This window comes from Zootoca vivipara, chromosome 17, assembly GCF_963506605.1.
Source record: "Zootoca vivipara chromosome 17, rZooViv1.1, whole genome shotgun sequence".
Lineage (NCBI taxonomy): Eukaryota > Metazoa > Chordata > Lepidosauria > Squamata > Lacertidae > Zootoca > Zootoca vivipara.
This window is the reverse complement of record NC_083292.1, coordinates 38,094,752-38,113,708: the sequence shown is the minus strand read 5'-3', so window position 1 is coordinate 38,113,708 and position 18,957 is coordinate 38,094,752.

Here is an 18,957-nt window from a genome sequence, read left to right as displayed (position 1 = left end):
CGGCCAATAATGCGAGATGAGCGTGCAACCCCAGAGTCGGTCACGACTGGACCTAATGGTCAGGGGTCCCTTTACCTTTACCTTGTCCATCTCATTTATTAGGTTTCATTCTTAATTATTTTATTACTGCTGCCAGCCGTCTAATTCGGTGGCCAGGCCCCATTTAACAGGCGGGCTGCATGAACACCATACATTTAATGCAAAAAAACTCCCCTGCAAAGAATCCTGGGAACTGTAGTTCGCCCCTTGCAGCACCCTTAACGAACTACACTTCCCACAATTCTTGTGTGGTGCATATTCAGCCACACTGAAACAGATTAATAAATGCACAGGTTGTCTTGGCGGTCTGCCCAAGGGGGGACTGAGGAGAAGCATCCCTGTTTAGCACAGTGACATCAAAGCTTTGGAGGTGCCTATGCTGTTTCCTAGGTCTAAATAACTGCCTTAAAAAAAAAAAAGGTGTTAAAGGCACAGGAGCCCCTACCCAGAGAATAGAGGTAGCATTGGGTATCACAAGCAGAAATTCAGTCCATGAGGCTCCCTCGGGCCTGCCATAAGAACATAAAAATCACAGAATAGAACCATAGAATTGTAGATTCTATGGTCATCTAGTCCAGCCCCCTGCAATCTCAACTGAAGTGTCAATGACCGATGGCCGTCCCACCTCTGCTTAAAAACCTCCAAGGAAGGAGAGTCTGCTGGATCAGGTCAATGGCCCATCAAGTCCAGCTTCCTTTTCTGACAGTGGTTCAAAAATACCCCATAGAACCTAGGGATGCAGATAGACTGCCTCTGTACCTGGAGGTTCCATTAGAACATTGAAAGAGCCTGGCTGCTGGATCAGGCCAAAGGGGACCCAGTCTCGCCCAGCATCTTGTTCTCACAGTGACCAACCAGGTGACCTAAGCACAGGGTCACTCTCTCTCCCAGTTCCAGGCAACTGGTCTTCAGAAGCCTTGCTGCCTCCGACCGTGGAGGCAGACCATAGCGATCGGGGCTAGTAGCTATCGATAGCCCTCTCCTCCTCCATGAATTTGCCCACTCCTCTTTTAAAGCCACCTGAGCTGGTGACCATCAATGCCTCATGTGGGAGGGAGTTCCACCGTTTAACTGTGTTATGTGCGAAGAAGTCCTTTCTTTCCATTGTCCTGTCTCTTCCAACATTCAGCTTGGAAGTTCCGGCGTTACGAAAGCGGAAGAAAAACTTTCCCCTATCTGCTTTCTCCACCCCATACATCGTCCTATATGAATATTTATCATTTCCCCTCTTAACTTGTCTGTCCTCTAAAAAAAGCACCCAAATGTTGTAACCTTCAACCCCAGGAGTCTTCCTTCAGGTGTTGTGTTATTTTCCCCCCAATTCAGGAAGAAAAAGCATGCCTGGCCTGCTCTAGAAATCCTCTTGCCCTGATAACCTCGCCAAATCCCCGACAACTGAGGCCACATCAGGCTCGCCATCCTCTCGGGCGGCCAGAGGGGAACCCCTGGATCGCTTGAGGACAGGTCATGGATCCTCCAGATCTGATCAAAACCAGCAGGCCTCGCCGCTTGCCCCTATGAAACCTCGGTTTGCTGTTGACCTTCCCGTTCGGGAATTGAAAGTGAGCCTTTGCCTGCCTCCCCGGCTCCCACCGCCTCTTCTATCTTTAGAAAATTAAGCGGTGACCTACAAAGGGCTAATTCATCGGATCATTAGCGGCACAATCCCTGGCATGCTGAGGGAGGGCGGTTCTGGCAGAGGGAGATTTGTTTGACGGTAGATCCAGGGGCAGATGAAGGAGAGCCCGCCTTTAACGTGGCACATGGTTAATGTGTGGAACTGCTTGCCTCAGGATGGCGCTGCCAGCAGGGCCGGCTCTAGGGGTAGCCTGGGTGGTGCGGGGTGCCAGGGGGGCGCCGCACAGCAGAGCCGTGCGGAAGCCATGCTGCACCCTGCGCCCGCCCACCAGCCGCGGCAAGAAACAGGGCGGGGCAGGGGTGCCGGAGCGATCTCCGCACCACGGCGCCAGGGCACCCGACACGCTTGAGACGGCCCTGGCTGCCAGCATCCAGACCGGATGGATTTGTGAAGGGGAAGAAGCAGTTATTTGCGAGGACGGGACTTCCATGTTCAGATGGAACCTCCATGTTCAAGGGCAGACCCTCCAAGTGTCCCTATTTTCCAGGGACAGTCCCAGATTTACAGAAGCCGTCCCAGTTTCTGATTTGATCCTGGAATGTCCTGTGGGACTGCCTCTCCCGGTATGCCCCGCAGAGGACATTAAGGTCCACAAATAATAACATACTGGAGATCCCGAGTCACAAGGTGGTTAGACTGGCCTCGACCAGGACCAGGGCCTTCTCAGTACTAGCCCTGACCTGGTGGAACACTCTCTCCCAGGAGACTAGGGCCCAGCGGGAGTTGTCATCTTTTCGTAGGGCCTGCAAGACATAGCTGTTCCGCTTGGCCTTTGGACTGACTCAGTCTGACCCCGGTGTTACCCCTCCCCTAAGGTTTTATCCTACAGATATTTAAATGAGGTTCCACTTGCAGATTCCCATTTTAAAATTGAATTTTAACATTGTATTTAATCTGCATTTTATTGAATTGATTCTTTTATGCTTGTTTTGATATTTTTGTTGTTAGCTGCCCTGAGCCTGGTCTTGACTGGGAAGGGCGGGGTATAAATTATTTATTTATTTATTTATTTATTTATTTTATTATTACTATTATTAATTTTTCTTAAGACACCCCTTTTTTCATTGGAGAAATGTTGGAGGGTATGGAGTTATGAAACCCGTGAGCCAAGGAGATAAGTAACTATGCAACCTTCAGAAGAAGGCAGCCCAGTATAGGGAAGTTTTTAAATGTTAAAACTTTCATTGTGTTGTTATATATATATATTGGAACCTGCCCAGAGTGGCTGGGAAAACCCATTCAGCTACGGAGGGCACAAACCATCATCATCAGAGCTTTTTTTCTAGGGGGACGTGGGGGGACGCATACCCCTGAACATTTTGTGAATCTAAGTTCGGCCTCATTGAGGGGCAGTATTTCAATATGAGTAGGAAAATGAGAGTACCCCTAAACATTTTTAAAGAAAAAAACCACTTATATTACCGTATTATTAATACTGTAATGGAATAGGACATTCCTATTTTCATCGGATAATTATTGGAGGGTATGTAGGGGTAATTTACCCCTTAACACCATGCACTGAAGGGGCAAATCGAAGGCAGGAGCTATTCCTTCTGTACCCCTGGCGCCTGATTTCCCTGGACTCATTCTGACCAGCCAGCATAGAAAGCAGGATGAAACAGACCTTTAGTTTGCCCCCAGAAAGACAAACCTTACATTCTTTCCCCCATCCTAGAATTGCTTCCAGAGCATCTGTGGTTACAAAAGCTCCCTTCGTATCGTATTGTCGAGAACATCTGCACCAGCTTTCTTAATAAACATCTCATTGCAAAGTGGGTTGCATTTCCAATAAAAACGAGGATCAAAGCGGATCGAGTTCTATTGTTATCGTAAGGACATTGCGGGGAGGCTGATGTTGATAGGTATTTAATTCCTACCCGCTATCATTTCAAGGGGAGTTTCACAATCTCTCTCTCTCTCTCTCTCTCTCTCTCTCTCTCTCTCTCTCTCTCTCTCTCTCTCGGAAGAAAGGCAGGATCAGATGAGGATCAGGTTTCGGAACCAGAAAGACAATTAAGCAGAAATTCATCCTCTGGCCTTAAAATGTAATATGTAAAGTCAGAGGGATGTTTTGCTGACTGTTTCCATTATTATTTTGCTTTGTGCTGAGAGATGCACTTGTGGTGTGTGGTTTTTTTAAAAGGTAACTTTTGTGGGCAGAGGGAGGGGAGTTTTGATTGCACATTCACACAGCTATTTCTTTATAAACTTGCTCCCTATCAGAGAAGAAAACCTACAGGTACAGAACTCAGGTCCTTGTGATCTTTAAATGGCAGCTGTATTTCATGTATACTCTGTACATGCTCAGATACATCTTCCCCTCTAGGGCCTTTTCTTGAATGCACCGGGATCTGCGGGAGAGCTTGCTGCAGGTTGACAGCACTCTGCACGTGCTCAACAGAATCAGAGTGCCAGGGTTTTCCAACCTCCCTTTTTAGTTTTTTTATTTTAACTAGTGGTCATTTTATTTTTATTTTTTAAACAATAACAACAAACTCGCAAATCCCAGACCCTCTAAGTGTCCCTATTTTCCAAGAACAGCCCCAGATTTACAGAAGCCGTCCCAGTTTCTGATTTGATTCCCAAAATGTCCCTCATTTTCCTTAGGACATCCCTGTCTTTATCGGAGAACTGTTAGAGGCTATGGTAAAGGTAAAGGGACCCCTGACCGTTAGGTCCAGTCACAGGCAACTCTGGGGTTGCGGCGCTCATCTCGCTTTATTGGCCGAGGGAGCCAGCGTACAGCTTCCAGGTCATGTGGCCAGCATGACAAAGCCGCTTCTGGCGAACCAGAGCAGCACACGGAAACGCTGTTTACCTTCCCGCCGGAGTGGTACCTATTTATCTACTTGCACTTCATGCTTTCGAACTGCTAGGTTGGCAGGAGCTGGGACCAACCAATGGGAGCTCTCCCTGTTGTGGGGATTTGAACTGCTGACCTTCTGATCGGCAAGCCCTAGGCTCTGTGGTTTAACCCACAGCGCCACCCGCGTCCCTTAGAGGCTATGGTAGGACGTCCCTATTTTCATCAGAGAAATATTCGAATACAGTCAATGAGATAAGTAACTACAGTATACAACCTTTAGAAGACATCTGAAGGCAGCCTTGTAGGGGGAAGTTTTTTTTAAAAAAAATGTTTAATGTTTTATTATGTTTTTATATATATGTTGAAAGCCACCCAGAGTGGCTGGGCCAACAGAGTCGGATGGGTGGGGTGTTGTTGTTGTTGTTGTTATGGAATAGGGTGTGTGTTGCAGGGTATGAAATCCTCTTCCTTTCATAAAGAACTGATACCCAGTGAGAGGCTCAAAAACATCCCCCCCCCCGTAGTTGTTGATTGATATATAAAAGTACTTGATATGGGCAGGAACTGTGGGAAAAACTGGATTTTTAAGCATATATATGCATATAATTTCACATCCATGTGAAAAATTATTGCTCTGAAAAGCTACGGCTGAGCTTTGAGGGGCACATGGAAAGCTTTGAGGTGTCCCTAGTCCTCTAACCTAGAAGGCTGGTGGACATCAGGCCAACCGCCTGGGCGCGTTGACAGCCCCTCAGACCTCGGCTCTCTCAACACGGGCTGCCGGGCACGAGAGCAGGCGGAAGGAACTGGTAGTGCAGAGGTGTTCTGGGGCGATTATTTGGGATCTGGACCGAGGGAGGAAGGAAAGGGCATCGTCTTTGAGAGTCTGTTGCTGACAGAACACAAACCACCGCCAGCCAATTTGGAGCGAAGGGGCCTTCAATTTGGACCAAGGCCCCCAAGCCAGTTTTCTGTTTTACAATTTAAAATACAGTGCTCATTTTACATCCTTAACCTATCAATGACTTCCCTTCTCTTTCCATGGTTCTTTTTACATAACACAAATGCCAGCATATTTTACAGAAACTATACCATTCAGTATTCCATTATTGCATCCACCATAACTTATTTACACTGTTGAATTTATCTGAACACTGCCAGCGTTTTCAGCTGTACACAATTATTTCCCATATACAGTGGTACCTCGGTTTATGAACACAATTGGTTCCGGAAGTCTGTTCATAAACTGAAGCGTTCATAAACTGAAGCAAACTTTCCCATTGAAATTAATTGAAAGTGAATTAATCCGTTCCAGATGGGTCCGCGGCGTTCATAAACCAAAAATTCGTAAATCGAGGTGTTCATAAACCGAGGTTCCACTGTATTCAATAAATGTTTTCCAACCTTCTTCTTGTTCTCTTGTTCTGTATGTTATGTCTGCAAATTGTGCATATTCCATCAACTTAAGTTGCCATTCTTCTTTGGTTGGGACCTCGCTCGTTTTCCATTTTTGGGCTAACGAAACACGGGCCACAGTAGTAGTAGCAGCAGCAGCATACAAAAATAACCTTTTTTTTTTTACACCTGGGGATTTCAGTCTGAATTATCCCCAACAGAAAGGACTCTGGGGTTTTTTGGGGGGGGAAGTACTTTTAAACATTTTTTCCCCAATTCATTATGGATCATTTCCCAATACTCTTTTTCAAGTCCACCCCAAGCCAGTTTTCAATGCCCGCATGTGCACAGGTGAGTTCAGTTTGTTTGAGCGTGGTGCCGATAACGCCAAGGTTGTGGGTTCAATCCCCTTATGGGACAGCTGGATATTCCTGCTGTGCTAGCCCCGGGGTGCCCAGCCCAGTGGACCCCAGGTGGGATGACCAGAAACTCACCCTGGGCTGAGCAGAGGTGTGGTCAACAGTCCAGGTCAGCAGCGGTAGGTCCAAACAAGGCAACCAAGTCTAGGGGCTGGGCGAAAGCAGAGTCAGGAGATCAGGGACACGCCAAGGCATAGCTGCCAAGTCTCCCTTTTTCTCCGGGAAACCCCCATTTTTAAAGCCGTTTCCCGTTGTCACCCTGAATGGCGAAATAGCCCGTAATTCCCCCATATTTCTTCCGGTGCCGCTCTGCCCATGTCTGGGCACCAGAAATCGAGCAGCGCTGACACCGGACGTTGCTTCTACGCATGTCTGGACATGCGTAGAAGCGACTTCCGGTGTCGGCGCTGCTGATCCCGTATTTTTCTAATCGGGACTTGGCAGCTATGCGCCAAGGGTTTGTCCGTAAAACAGGGTCAAAGTCCAGTCGTAGGTCCAGGAGTCCAGCAAGGGGTCAGTCTGGCAGGGAGCAAGGCAGGAAGCAGGGCAAGGTACAGGCCAGGAACAGGCACAAGGTCACAGGCGGGCTCACGGGAGAAACTATGTTGCTCACGCAACTTGGGTCTGGGTCTGGCTGGCTTTTATCTGCCCCGAGGCATAGGGCGGCCCCGATCCTCCAGTGACTCGCCTCTCCTTCTGGCCTGGAAGCGAGCACTCCTCCTGCAAGAACTTAGTTCCCTTCGCCTCTCTGCCCTGAGCCTCTGCAGCTCAGGAGAGGCTGGTGGTTTACTGGACCCAGGGGCAGCCTCAGCTTCCCCTGACGGGGCTGGGAGAGGAGCAGCTGCAGGCAATGGGTCCTCCATCACATTGGGGCCCAGAGCAGACTCAGCTGATGACTGCACCTGAGGATCCTGCGCAGGTGAGGACCCTTCAGGCTCAGGCCCTAGACCTGGCTCAGCTGATTCTGGAGGCGGGGAACCCTGTGCAGGCTGGGACACCTCAGGTTCAGCGTCTGAGTCCGAACCCCAGGCCATCACACCTGCATTGCAGGGGGTTGGACTAGATGACCCTCAGGATCCCTCCCAGCTCTATGATTTTGTTCAGAAGCATTACTGCCTTCAAATGTGGAGGAAGAGCCAGTAGCCGCTGGTAACCTTCTCCTCAATGAATCTGACTGATCTTGCAAGTGAGTTAATTCTCAGGGTCCTTTCCAACTCTGCACTTCTGTGATTCTATTAAAACAAAGGGTCTATAGCAGGCATCCCCAAACTTCGGCCCGCCAGATGTTTTGGACTACAACTCCCATCATCCCTGACCACTGGTCCTGTTAGCTAGGGATCATGGGAGTTGTAGGCCAAAACATCTGGAGGGCCACAGTTTGGGGATGCCTGGGCTATAGCAAGGTTTTGGGAAACATTTTGAGTTGGCCAATTAGGACTATTGGTACTCAAGGGGTCTGGCTGGTAGCCTTGTTAGAAACACACACACACACACCCCAAAAAATTAAAGTCTCTAGGGGGAGTCAAAAAGACAGGGTTTTAAAAATTGTGGGAATGTACAATTCGGTTCCTGAAGGCAGATTTAGGTAGTTAAAAATATGTATATGTGGATCTACCCCATGTGGGGGAATAATCCCAGAACTTCTGCTGGCTGAGAGCTAGCAGAGCAGTCCTAGCTAAAAGCTGGTCAAACAAAGAAGGAAGTAAAAAGGAGAGAGGTGTGCTGCACAACTCGTCCTTTTGTTACCTGCACAGGTTCGGTCACGGCCACCTTCTATCACATGCAAAAGGAAGGATGCTCCAGCCAGGAGGAACAGGAAGTTATCGACTGGCTGGACCAAACATTCCCTCGCATGTCTTTTCTAGTGTTACAAGGAATGTTGTACTTGACTGCCTCTCATGGATCACATCCCACGAAAATATCATTTATGATTAAGGAGGTATATGAACGGTAGGTTCTTCCAACTAATGCTATAATATGGGTTACATGAAAATACAATCCATATGTAACAAGCCCTTTCATTTCATTTTGTTTTATATTATCGTATTTTATGTTTATCGCATCTCTATTCGTATGGTGCGCACATGATAGGAAAAGCAGGGGAATTAAGCGCAACCCGTTTTTGTTCGATCCACTCCACGTGTTGGCGATTGCCGCAGCGTTTTCTTATCCGAATATGTAGGAACATTTGTTAAACCTCAACAATATTTATGCAGTACTCGCGCTCCACGTCTGTGTCGATGCTGTATAGGGGAGAACGGGGCACGTTTTCCAACTTTTTATAATTTAATTTTTGCTTTGGTTCTCTTCCGGTATCTTCCCTCTTTCATTTTCCTTCCCTAAAACCCTCTCTTTCTTATAAGTTTAAAGCTTCAATAAATGTGATACAAAACAAGCAAATGGGACAAAGTGACGCCAAAGTTTTCGGGGAGGCCGGTGATCATGAATCTTTAAAAAAGAAAAGAAAAGCTTGCTTTATATACATTGTAAAAACAAAATAAATAGAACAGTAATAACGACAGGTGAAAATCAAAAGGAGGGAAACTGACAATGAAATAGGCTTGTGGGATAAAATAACACGGCCCGAGTAAAAATATTGGCGCTTTTGTCTTTAAAATGGTGGCTCTCTTGTATATGTAGTAAAGGAATGTCAAATGATACAAAAAGTGCCTGGAAGTTCTCTAGAAAGTGCCAGATTTTCCTGGACATTATCAGGAATTCATAGGTGGAATTGATGTCTGGGGGGAATCTTAGGCAAGTCTTACACTTCTTTTTTTTTAAAAAAAAGCTCCATAACTTTGGGGTTCGTCTTAAAAAAAAACCAATTTTGGGGTGTCCTGGTTGTTTTTACTTTGTTAAATAGGGCACCCCTAGGTTCTAGTCCTTGGTGAAATCTCAAATTGTGCATGGTTTTCTCTATTAGAGTAATATTCCGGAGTGAGCATTACCAAACATCCAGTGTAAGATTTTGGGATTCTCCTCCCCCTCCCCCCACCCCGTTGAGTTGCAGTTGTGGTCATGAGTGTTTGACTCCACACACTCTTCCCTGCCGGCACAGGAATCCGAGGGCATGATCTGCGGCAATTTCTCAGCTTGCTGTGACTTGTTGGAGAGTTTCGAGAAGGTCAGACACACCAGCTTGACTTTCGAGTGCAAAATTGCTGTCTTGGAGAAGCCAGCTAGAAGAAGGGTGGGGGTGAGAATAAGACAAGAGGGGGCTCCTGTTGCATTGGCTAGAAACTAGGACTGCTAACCTCTTCTCTCCCACACATCCCAATTTCAATGCTCTTTTTTTTTGTATTTCTCTCATGTACGGTTTTGAAAATTAACACGCACACACCCAAGATAAACAGTGGAGGAAAAATGAGGCAGAAAGGATTGGAGTCTGGCAGGAGTCCAGCATGCTCTCAACTGCATCACAAATACCCCATCACTGATTTGCTGTCCATCAGAGTCAACGGAACAAAAAAACCCAAATATATATATATAACCACATCCAGCCTGCTATTTTTAGCTGGCTGTGCCTACCTCCCCGAAATAGACTTCCGTCCCAAAGCCAATTAATATGTTTTATAATGTCACATACTCTCCCCACCTCACTGAGTAGCCAAGTAAGATTGTCTTCCATAAACACAGTTCTAACAATGAGTCCATAAGTGACTGTGGAAGCCAATTCTGGATCTGCACGTCCTTCCACAGTGGGGACATTGGTTTCCAGGCGGGAGTTGATCACGGTGTGGATTTGCCAAGTGTGCCTTCCTCTTAGCACATTTCTCCCTTGCGTCCTGAGTTCTAGTGTCTTCAAAGCCTCTGACACCTTTGGCTCCAACTGGAGCGCTCGCAGGCCAGTGTTTCCCAGTTGTTGGTGTTTATACTACATTTTTAAAGATTTGCCTTGAGACAGTCTTTAAACCTCTTTGTTGACCACCATCGTTATGCTTTCCATTTTAAAGTTTGGAACAGAGTAGTTGCTTTGGAAGACGATCATCAGGCATCCGCACAACATGACCCGTCCAACGAAGTTGATGTTGAAGAATCATTGCTTCAACACTGGTGATCTTTGCTTCTTCCAGAACACTGATATTAGTTCACCTGTGTTCCCAAGTGATGTGTAATTTTTTTTGGAGACACCATTGATAGAATCTTTCGAGGAGTTGGAGATGGCATTTATAGGTGGTCCATGTTTCGAACATCAGGATTTTCTGCAACGAAAGCCCAGTATCTCAGTATGATCTGCTTCCACTTTCGGAGGCAGCAATGCTTCAGAACCCCAATGGCTGGACACCGCAAGAGGGGAGAGTTGCTCTTGTGCTAGAATCCTGCTTGCGGGTTTCCTAAAAGAGGCATTTGGTTGGCCACTGTGAGAACAGGATGCTGGACCAGATGGGCCCGATCCACAAGGGTCTTCTTATGTTCTCTACTCGACAGCGGCCAGACAGATGCCCCCAGGAAGGCCCAAGCAGGCAATGATGGCCTCTGTCCATCAGCGACCCCCTTCTCCCCATCCTTTGCCTACCCCCGGGTAATATTTAAGGTACACTGTGTCTGGACAGGGAGGTTCTGTTCATCGGCCAGGCCTGACATCTGTTGGTAGGCATATCCCACTGTGAGTTTGTCCCAATTTTTTAAAAAGTCTTCAAAGTATGACAGAGTGGACTGCCCCCTGTCACTTGTCCCTAAGATCCGGCATACGGAGGTAGACTATCACTGTCCATTTATATTCTGCTAAGCAGATGGTGACAGCAGTCACAAAATTAAAAGACGCCTGCTTCTTGGGAGAAAAGCAATGACAAAGCTAGACAGCATCTTAAAAAGCAGAGACATCACCTTGCCGACAAAGGTCCGTATAGTTAAAGCTATGGTTTTCCCAGTACTGTAGTGATGTATGGAAGTGAGAGCTGGACCATAAAGAAGGCTGATCGCCGAAGAATTGATGCTTTTGAATTATGGTGCTGGAGGAGACTCTTGAGAGTCCCATGGACTGCAAGAAGATCAAACCTATCTATTCTGAAGGAAATCAGCCCTGAGTGCTCACTAGAAGGACAGATCCTGAAGCTGAGGCTCCAATACTTTGGCCACCTCATTCATGAGAAGAGAAGACTCCCTGGAAAAGACCCTGATGTTGGGAAAGATGGAGGGCACAAGGAGAAGGGGACGACAGGGGACGAGATGGTTGGACAGTGTTCTCGAAGCTACGAACATGAGTTTGACCAAACTGCAGGAGGCAGTGGAAGACAGGAGTGCCTGGCGTGCTCTGGTCCATGGGGTCATGAAGAGTCGGACACGACTAAACGACTAAACAACAACAACAACAAGCTATTTTCAATAATAATTGGGGAAAATGCCAAATGGGGTGGCAGTGGGATTTGGAGTGTGTGTGTCAGGTGGCCTCAAGTAAGAAAAGACAGAAATCTGAATCAGAGCTGGCCCCCTGATCCAGGGATACAAGTCTGAGGCTGTGTTGTATAGTGGTTAGAGTATCAGACTAGGACCTGAGAGAGACAAGGGTTCAAGTCCCCCCACTTGGCCACATGATACTCACATGGTGTAACCTTGGGGACCAGTCACTGCCTCTGTCAGCCTAACCTACCTCGCAGGGTTGTTGTAAGGGGGGGGATTGGGAGGGCCACATATACCACGTTGAGCTCCTTGGAGGGAAAGGCAGCATATCAATGCAGTAAATAACAACAGAAGCGTACGTAACACTCAAAATGGAGCACGTTCGGCTTCCGAAAAAAGTTCACAAACCGGAACACTTACTTCCGGATTTGCAGTGTTTGGGCTCCAAGTTGTTTGAGTACCAAGATGTTTGAGAACCAAGGGACCACTGTATTTTCTTCGGAGAAACGTTGGAGGGTAGGCACACACAGGCAACATGAGGCTTCCTTCTGCATCATGCAAGGCTGGGAGTTCCATCTCAGGGGTTCTGGTCACGCTGCCCTGTTCCTTTGAACTCTGGTGAAGGACGGTCCCTTCTCTGTCATTGGTACACACTCAGCCACATTCAGAGCAGAGTTAATGAAACACACACGAAAACAGAGACGGTTCATTTTCCGTTGACCCTGAGCAGTGCTTCTTTCAGCTCGGGGATGCGGGGAGCCTCGTAATCTTGACTGGCCTCCCTGCTTCCTACAGAGGGGCTTCCTACAGAGAGACCCGTTTATTTTTCACACCCCGGAGAGCCGAGAGGCCTCCTTCCCCACACAGGCTGCTCAGCACGGCCAGCCAGGCAGCCGTCTCCCCAATTAAATGTGTGTAGCCCCTTCTGGCCCTGCCTGGGCTCCCCAAAACTGGCTGCCACCCCGCTGTTTTTCTGTAACCTCACACCAACTGGCAGGAGACTGGCGGCTTCTGGGTTTGGCAAGAGGGAAGGTTCTGGTTGCTGGCACCTCCTGCCGCACACCATGTGCAAATATTTAAGCTAACATACCATGGAAGAGAGGGAGGGGGGAAAGCAGTTTTATGGTTGGGAAGCAAAAGCTCACACTCCCTGGGTCGGATTCTGCTCCCTGGGCCTGCAGGTGGAAAATGGATAGTGTGAAATAGCGGTGAAAAATAACTGGTACGGATCGATACGGTCCTAAGACCTAATTGAGGCACACGATTCTGGTATAAGCTCCACGTTCTAGGTTTAAAAAAATAATATATGCGGTGTTGTCAGTTTGGCAGAAAAGTTCGGCTGTATGCCTGAGTGCCTCTTAATTTCTGGATCCAGCGAGGATTCAATGGTTGGAATAGCCAGGCCAAGTTACAGGGAACAAGGCAGAGGGCCTTCTCGGTAGTGGCACCCGCCCTGTGGAACGCCCTCCCACCAGATGTCAAAGAGAAAAAACATTGACCAGACTTTTAGAAGACATCTGAAGGCAGCCCTGTTTAGGGAAGCTTTTAATGTTTAACAGACCATTGTATTTTAACATTTTGTTGGAAGCTGCCCAGAGTGGCTGGGGAAACCCAGCCAGATGGACAGGGTATAAATAATAAATTAGCATTATATTATTATTATTATTATTATTATTATTATTATTGGTAATGTGGCCCCCTAAAAATGGGTCATTAAGGTAACAAAGGAAGTGGCTTTGTGCCAGATGATAAAAGGGGTGGATCCCATTCTTTTACCTGGTTGTTGTTAAGAAGGAAATGGGCCAAATAGTTGAGGTGTGATAGAGCTTGGAGCAGGCTACAGGGTGAATCCTGTGAAGGAGAGAGATGCTTGATTCCTGATTGAATCCAAACAGTGGCTATAGGAGAAACAAGACCTTACTGTTTGGGCACCAACAGGTTGGCGCACTGAAGGCAGCAGTCAGATGCAGAAAGAGCCTAGATCCACAGTCCGGGTCAGGAGAAGCTGAAGTCAGGAACACTTGAATCAGGAACAGGACGAGCAAAGACAACCACACACTTCAACACAGCAGTTGCAAGTGCTGGCAAAGGGAGCAGCCGGCCTTGCTTAAGTAGCCGGCTCCTCACCACGCCTCTTACGAGCTGCAGCTGCCTCTAATTGTTCCCTATGTTTCTCAGCTTTACGCTCTACAGCTGTGAAGGGAGGAGGGACAGGAGCCCGTTGTCTCCTCTTCTCACAAGGGCCTGATTCTGACGTGACTCCTTCCTCCTCCTGTTCTGGTCTTCCCTCTTCCCTATCTGATTCTTCCTCTTCTGAGGAGTGCCGCCACCAGTCTTCTCCAGGTATGAATTCCTCCATTTCTCCAGACTCTTCCATGGTTTCCGCTTCACCTAGTAGGCCTTGCCACCACTCCTGCTTGTCCAGCGCAACCCTGACACTTACTGGGGGTGCTAATGCTGCGAGCCCCTCCAAGTTGTATATATGGCTCAGGTTGTAAATATGTGTAAATAAGCCATATATCCTAAAGACACCACAATCTCCGCTGTGCTTCATTCCTGAAGGAAACACAAATAATTAAAATAAAATTGCATTACCTGGTTGCCCAAGTCAGGGGTGGGTCTAAACCAGGCATCCCCAAACTGCGGCCCTCCAGATGTTTTGGCCTACAACTCCCATGATCCCTCGTTACAGGACCAGTGGTCGGGGAAGATGGGAATTGTAGTCCAGAACATCTGGAGGGCCGAAGTTTGGGGATGCCTGGTCTAAACTGACCTTTAGACCTGATCTGGCAGGACTGTTCTTATACTTTTTCTTTTTAAAAACAGACTCTGTTCTCAGCCTGCTTATCAAGGGAAATTGTGGCCTCAGTAATCCTTGCTGAGGTAGTCTCCAGGTTAGACTACAGCAATGCACTGTTTATGGGGCTGCCCTTGAAGACCGTTTGAAACCTGCCTTTGTTGCAGGGCACAGCTGCTTGCTCTAAGCTGGGTACAAACTTAATGGTTATCAGACCACACCTGCCTCATGCCAAGTGCGATGGCAACCAATCAATCAGTTTTAGTTTCTTTCATTTCCCCATTTTCCCAGTCATAAATTCAGGTTCTAGTAATTTGCAATTGTTCCTCCCAAAATACACATTTGCAGCTTTGACTAATTTGCACATTTTTTTGCAAGTGATTTACACATTATTTTCCCAAGCGGGTCCATTTTTATGCCTGCTTCTCCCTAACACTGGCAATCTTAGTACGACACAAAATCTGGAGACCTGCACATTTCAATGGATTATTGCACTCGAGAAGTTGTTTCCCAAGACAAAAATAAGGTTTCGCCCCCATCGGGGCCGAAATAGGGTCACTGCATGTTGGTGCTGGTGCCCCCACCAGGATCAGTTAGGATCCTATCCAGAGATCCATGGAAGAGATTCAATTGAGGTGGGGATGGAGAAGAAGGAGGGAAAGAGATTTTGCCAGGAGAACTTGGTCGGAATGGCGCCTCTAAATCTCGCAAGAAGCTCTTCTGGAAAAAGACACTGACAGAACAGGCCTGGGCTTGAGCCACTTCCAACAACCCCACTTGGAAATGAAAGCGGAATAATGGAGCCGCTGAGGAACAGCCAAATCTCGTCCGCAAGACGGCGGCGCTTTTTTTTCAAGCAGTTATCGCATCTGGGGTCGCAGACAGGCTATCGCTGTGGTTGTTCTAAAAATGAATTGAGAATCTGAGTGTGGTTTCGTTCCCTGTGGTGTGTGCTATGCATACATAACGTAGGATTGTAGAGTTGGGAGGGATCGCCAAGGGCCATCTAGTCCAACCCCTTGCAATACACGTGAACATTTATCTTGCCCTCCTCTCACCTATGATCAAACAAGGTGGGGGGGGCGCCACATGAAAACTTCACAAACCAAAAGCCTTCAGTTCTGTTTTGCGGGGAGGAGCAAACTCTACCCTCAATTTGAAATCAAAGAAAGCAGGTACAGGTAATAGTATGCCGAGAAATCAAGGGGGGGGGGTTAAACCTGAGTTGCTTTGTGCTGCAATCTATCTAAGTGTACTCTTTATAAATGAATACAGGAGCTGAAATGTTATCTATTTACAGTGGTACCTCGGTTTGAGTACACAATTGGCTCCCGAAGTCTGTACTTAACCTGAAGCATACTTAACCTGAAGCGAACTTTCCCATTGAAAGTAATGGAAAGTGGATTAATCCGTTCCAGATGGGTCCGTGGAGTACTCAACCTGAAGCGTACTTAACCCGAGGTATGAGTGTAATTGGTTCTGGAAGTCCGTACTTAACCTGAAGCGTACTTAACCTGAAGCGAACTTTCCCATTGAAAGTAATGGAAAGTGGATTATTCCGTTCCAGACGGTCCATGGAGTACTTAAACTGAAAGTACTCAAACCGAAGCATACTTAAACCGAGGTATGACTGTATTTCTTGAATACACTTTTCTCCCTGTGAGCTCAAGGCGCTGTGCAAGGTTCTCCCCTTCCTCATTTAATCCCCACAACAACCTTGCGAGGTGTGTTCAGATGAAAGGCATCTGGTTGGCTGCTGTGAAAACAGGGGTGCTGCTGGACTATGTGACCTTTTCGGCTGATCCAGCTACGGGCCTCTTCATATATCCTTATGCATCTTTGTACATTATTTTCACCGACCGATACATTTTATGTACGCTTTACCCCAATATGGGCACCTTTGTACACGTTACATGTGTGCGAAATTCAGAGGAGATGTGTAAATTTCAACGAAGAAGCTGGTCTTGAGAGCCAGTGTGGTCCAGTGGTTGGAGAGTCAGACTAGGGTGAAAGAGACCCTGGTTCAACTGTCCCTGGGCTAGTCCCTGCCTCTTAGTCTAACCTACGGTACCTCGCAGGGCTGCTTGGGGGATCAAATGAGGAGGAAGAGCTCCATGGAGAAAAGGGGGGGATATGAATGCTAATAATGCCAATGATGATGATGATGATGATGATGATGATGTAGCCCAGCGTCCTGTTTCTGTCAGAGTGAATGATCAGAGCCCACATGTAAGCACAGCATGCTACAGCCCCACTGAGCTGGTCTGGATGGAGCAGAGTAGGTAAAGGACCCCTGACATTTAAGTCCAGGCGTGGACGACGCTGGGGTTGTGGCGCTCATCTCGCTCTACAGGCCGAGGGAGCCAGTGTTTGTCTGCAGTTTTTCCCCCGAGTCATGTGGCCAGCATGACTAAGCCGCTTCTGGCACAATGGAACACCAAAACCAGAACAGCGCACGGAAACGCCGTTTACCATCCCGCTGGAGCGGTACCTATTTATCTACTTGCACTTTTGGGTGTGCTTTTGAACTGCTAGGTTGGCAGGAGCTGGGACTGAACAACGGGAGCTCACTCCATCACGGGGATTCAAACCGCCAACCTTCTGATTGGCAAGCCCAAGAGGCTCAGTGGTTTAGAGACCACAGCGCCACCCACGTCCCTGTAGGATGTACATACCTGAAGATAAATAGCTGTAATTTCTGTTCTGGGTGCATTGCAAGCGTTTGGGCCAGATGACCCTCAGTGACCCTTCCTACAGTTCTCTGATAACAGGCCAACCCGCCACTTCCAAAGGCTTCCAGGTCCTTAGTCCTTTCCCATCAAGCCACGAGCCACAGGCTCTCATTCAGGCCTTGACAACCTCTCTTAGAGTATCCCAAATGTGGAGATTTATGACTCAATCGTTTCAGACCAGCAACGCCTGGGCCCAGTCGGATTCAAGCAGCTGCCAGCAACAGTTTCCACATCTGGAGACAGAAAGAGGGGGGGAAGGTTTCTAGAAAGTGTCTTATGTCTTTGCTTTCGAAGACACTGTTCCCTGGATAAAGCAGGAGAAAGCTCGGCCACAGAAATCTCCATCTCTCAGAAATCTGGAGTGTTTGGGAACGGCGCCTCTGAGCCCCACACCCTGAAAACATGAACTAAATTCAAATGGCCAGAGGAGGCCAAATAGTTTAACTCCCAACTAATCGGCAAAAACCTGGATTAGAAGAGGAGGCTGGGAGGAGATATGACAGCCATCTTCAGATATCAGAAGGGCTGTCACAAGCCTGTTTTCTGCACCTCTAAGGGGGAGGACCCAAACTAGTGGATTCAAATGACAAGAAAGGGAATTCTGAGTAAATATATTAGGAATAACTTTCTGACAATGGAAGATGCTCCACAGTGGAACAGAGACTCCCTCGGGAGGTGATGGACTCTCCTCCTTTGGGGGTTTTTAAGCAGAGGTTAGACGACCACCTCTCAGGGATTATTTAGCTATGATTCCTCGAGGTCCCTTCCAACTCAACAATTTTGTGGTTCTACAAAAAAAAAAAAGTGTTACGGAAATGACAGGGGGGCACATCTTTAAAGTTGTTTCAGTGTTACAAATGTATCCTTTCGACTTGGCAGCTCAGGGAAGATACCTAGCTTTATAAATTCATAGAAAATCCATACTTTAACTGACTCTCCATTTTAACCCTTAAGAAAGGTGAATTTGGGCTCCACCTCCTGCCATGAACCAAGAAGCAGGAAGTCATGGAGGCAGCAGGAATAGGGCAGCCCACCATAATTCCCCAAGTGTGAGAGCACATACACGGCCCCCCACCCAGGGAGTGACCAGGGGGCAACACTAGACATCCACAGACAGTGGCAGAGCTTCATACTCTGGCACCGGGGGCAGGGCGTGCATTCTGGGGGCGGGGGGCGCGTTCCAGGGCCATGGTGCGCCTCCCGGGGGCACGGCACACCTCCCGGAGGGGTGTGGTACACATTCCGGGGGTGGGGTGCACCTCCCGGAGGGGCGTGGTACACATTCCAGGGGTGGGGCGCACCTCCCGGAGGGGCGTGACACGCACTCCTGGGCGGGGGCACGTTTTGGGGGCGGGGCGGGTGCCCGCGATGGCACCCCTTGGAGCCCGCTGCTCGGGGTGGCCCTAACGCCCCGATCTTCCTACGCCCCATCCACAGAGGCAGTTGAGCAAGTCAGGTGTTCTGAAAGCCCATCTCCAGACAAGTCCTGAGGGCAAGGATATGTAAAGAGTTTTATTGCTCTTTCGGTGATGGGGACTTAAGAGGTGTTGGGAAAGGTGTCTGATAAAGGGACCGAATGTTGAACTTGTGTAAGCCTTGTATAGGTAAAGGTGACCCCTGACCATTAGGTCCTGTCATGGACGACTCTGGGGTTGCGATGCTCATCTCGCTTTACTGGCTGAGGGAGCCGGCGTACAGCTTCCGGGTCATGTGGCCAGCATGACTAAGCCGCTTCTGGCGAACCAGAGCAGCACACAGAAACGCCGGAGTGGTACCTATTTATCTACTTC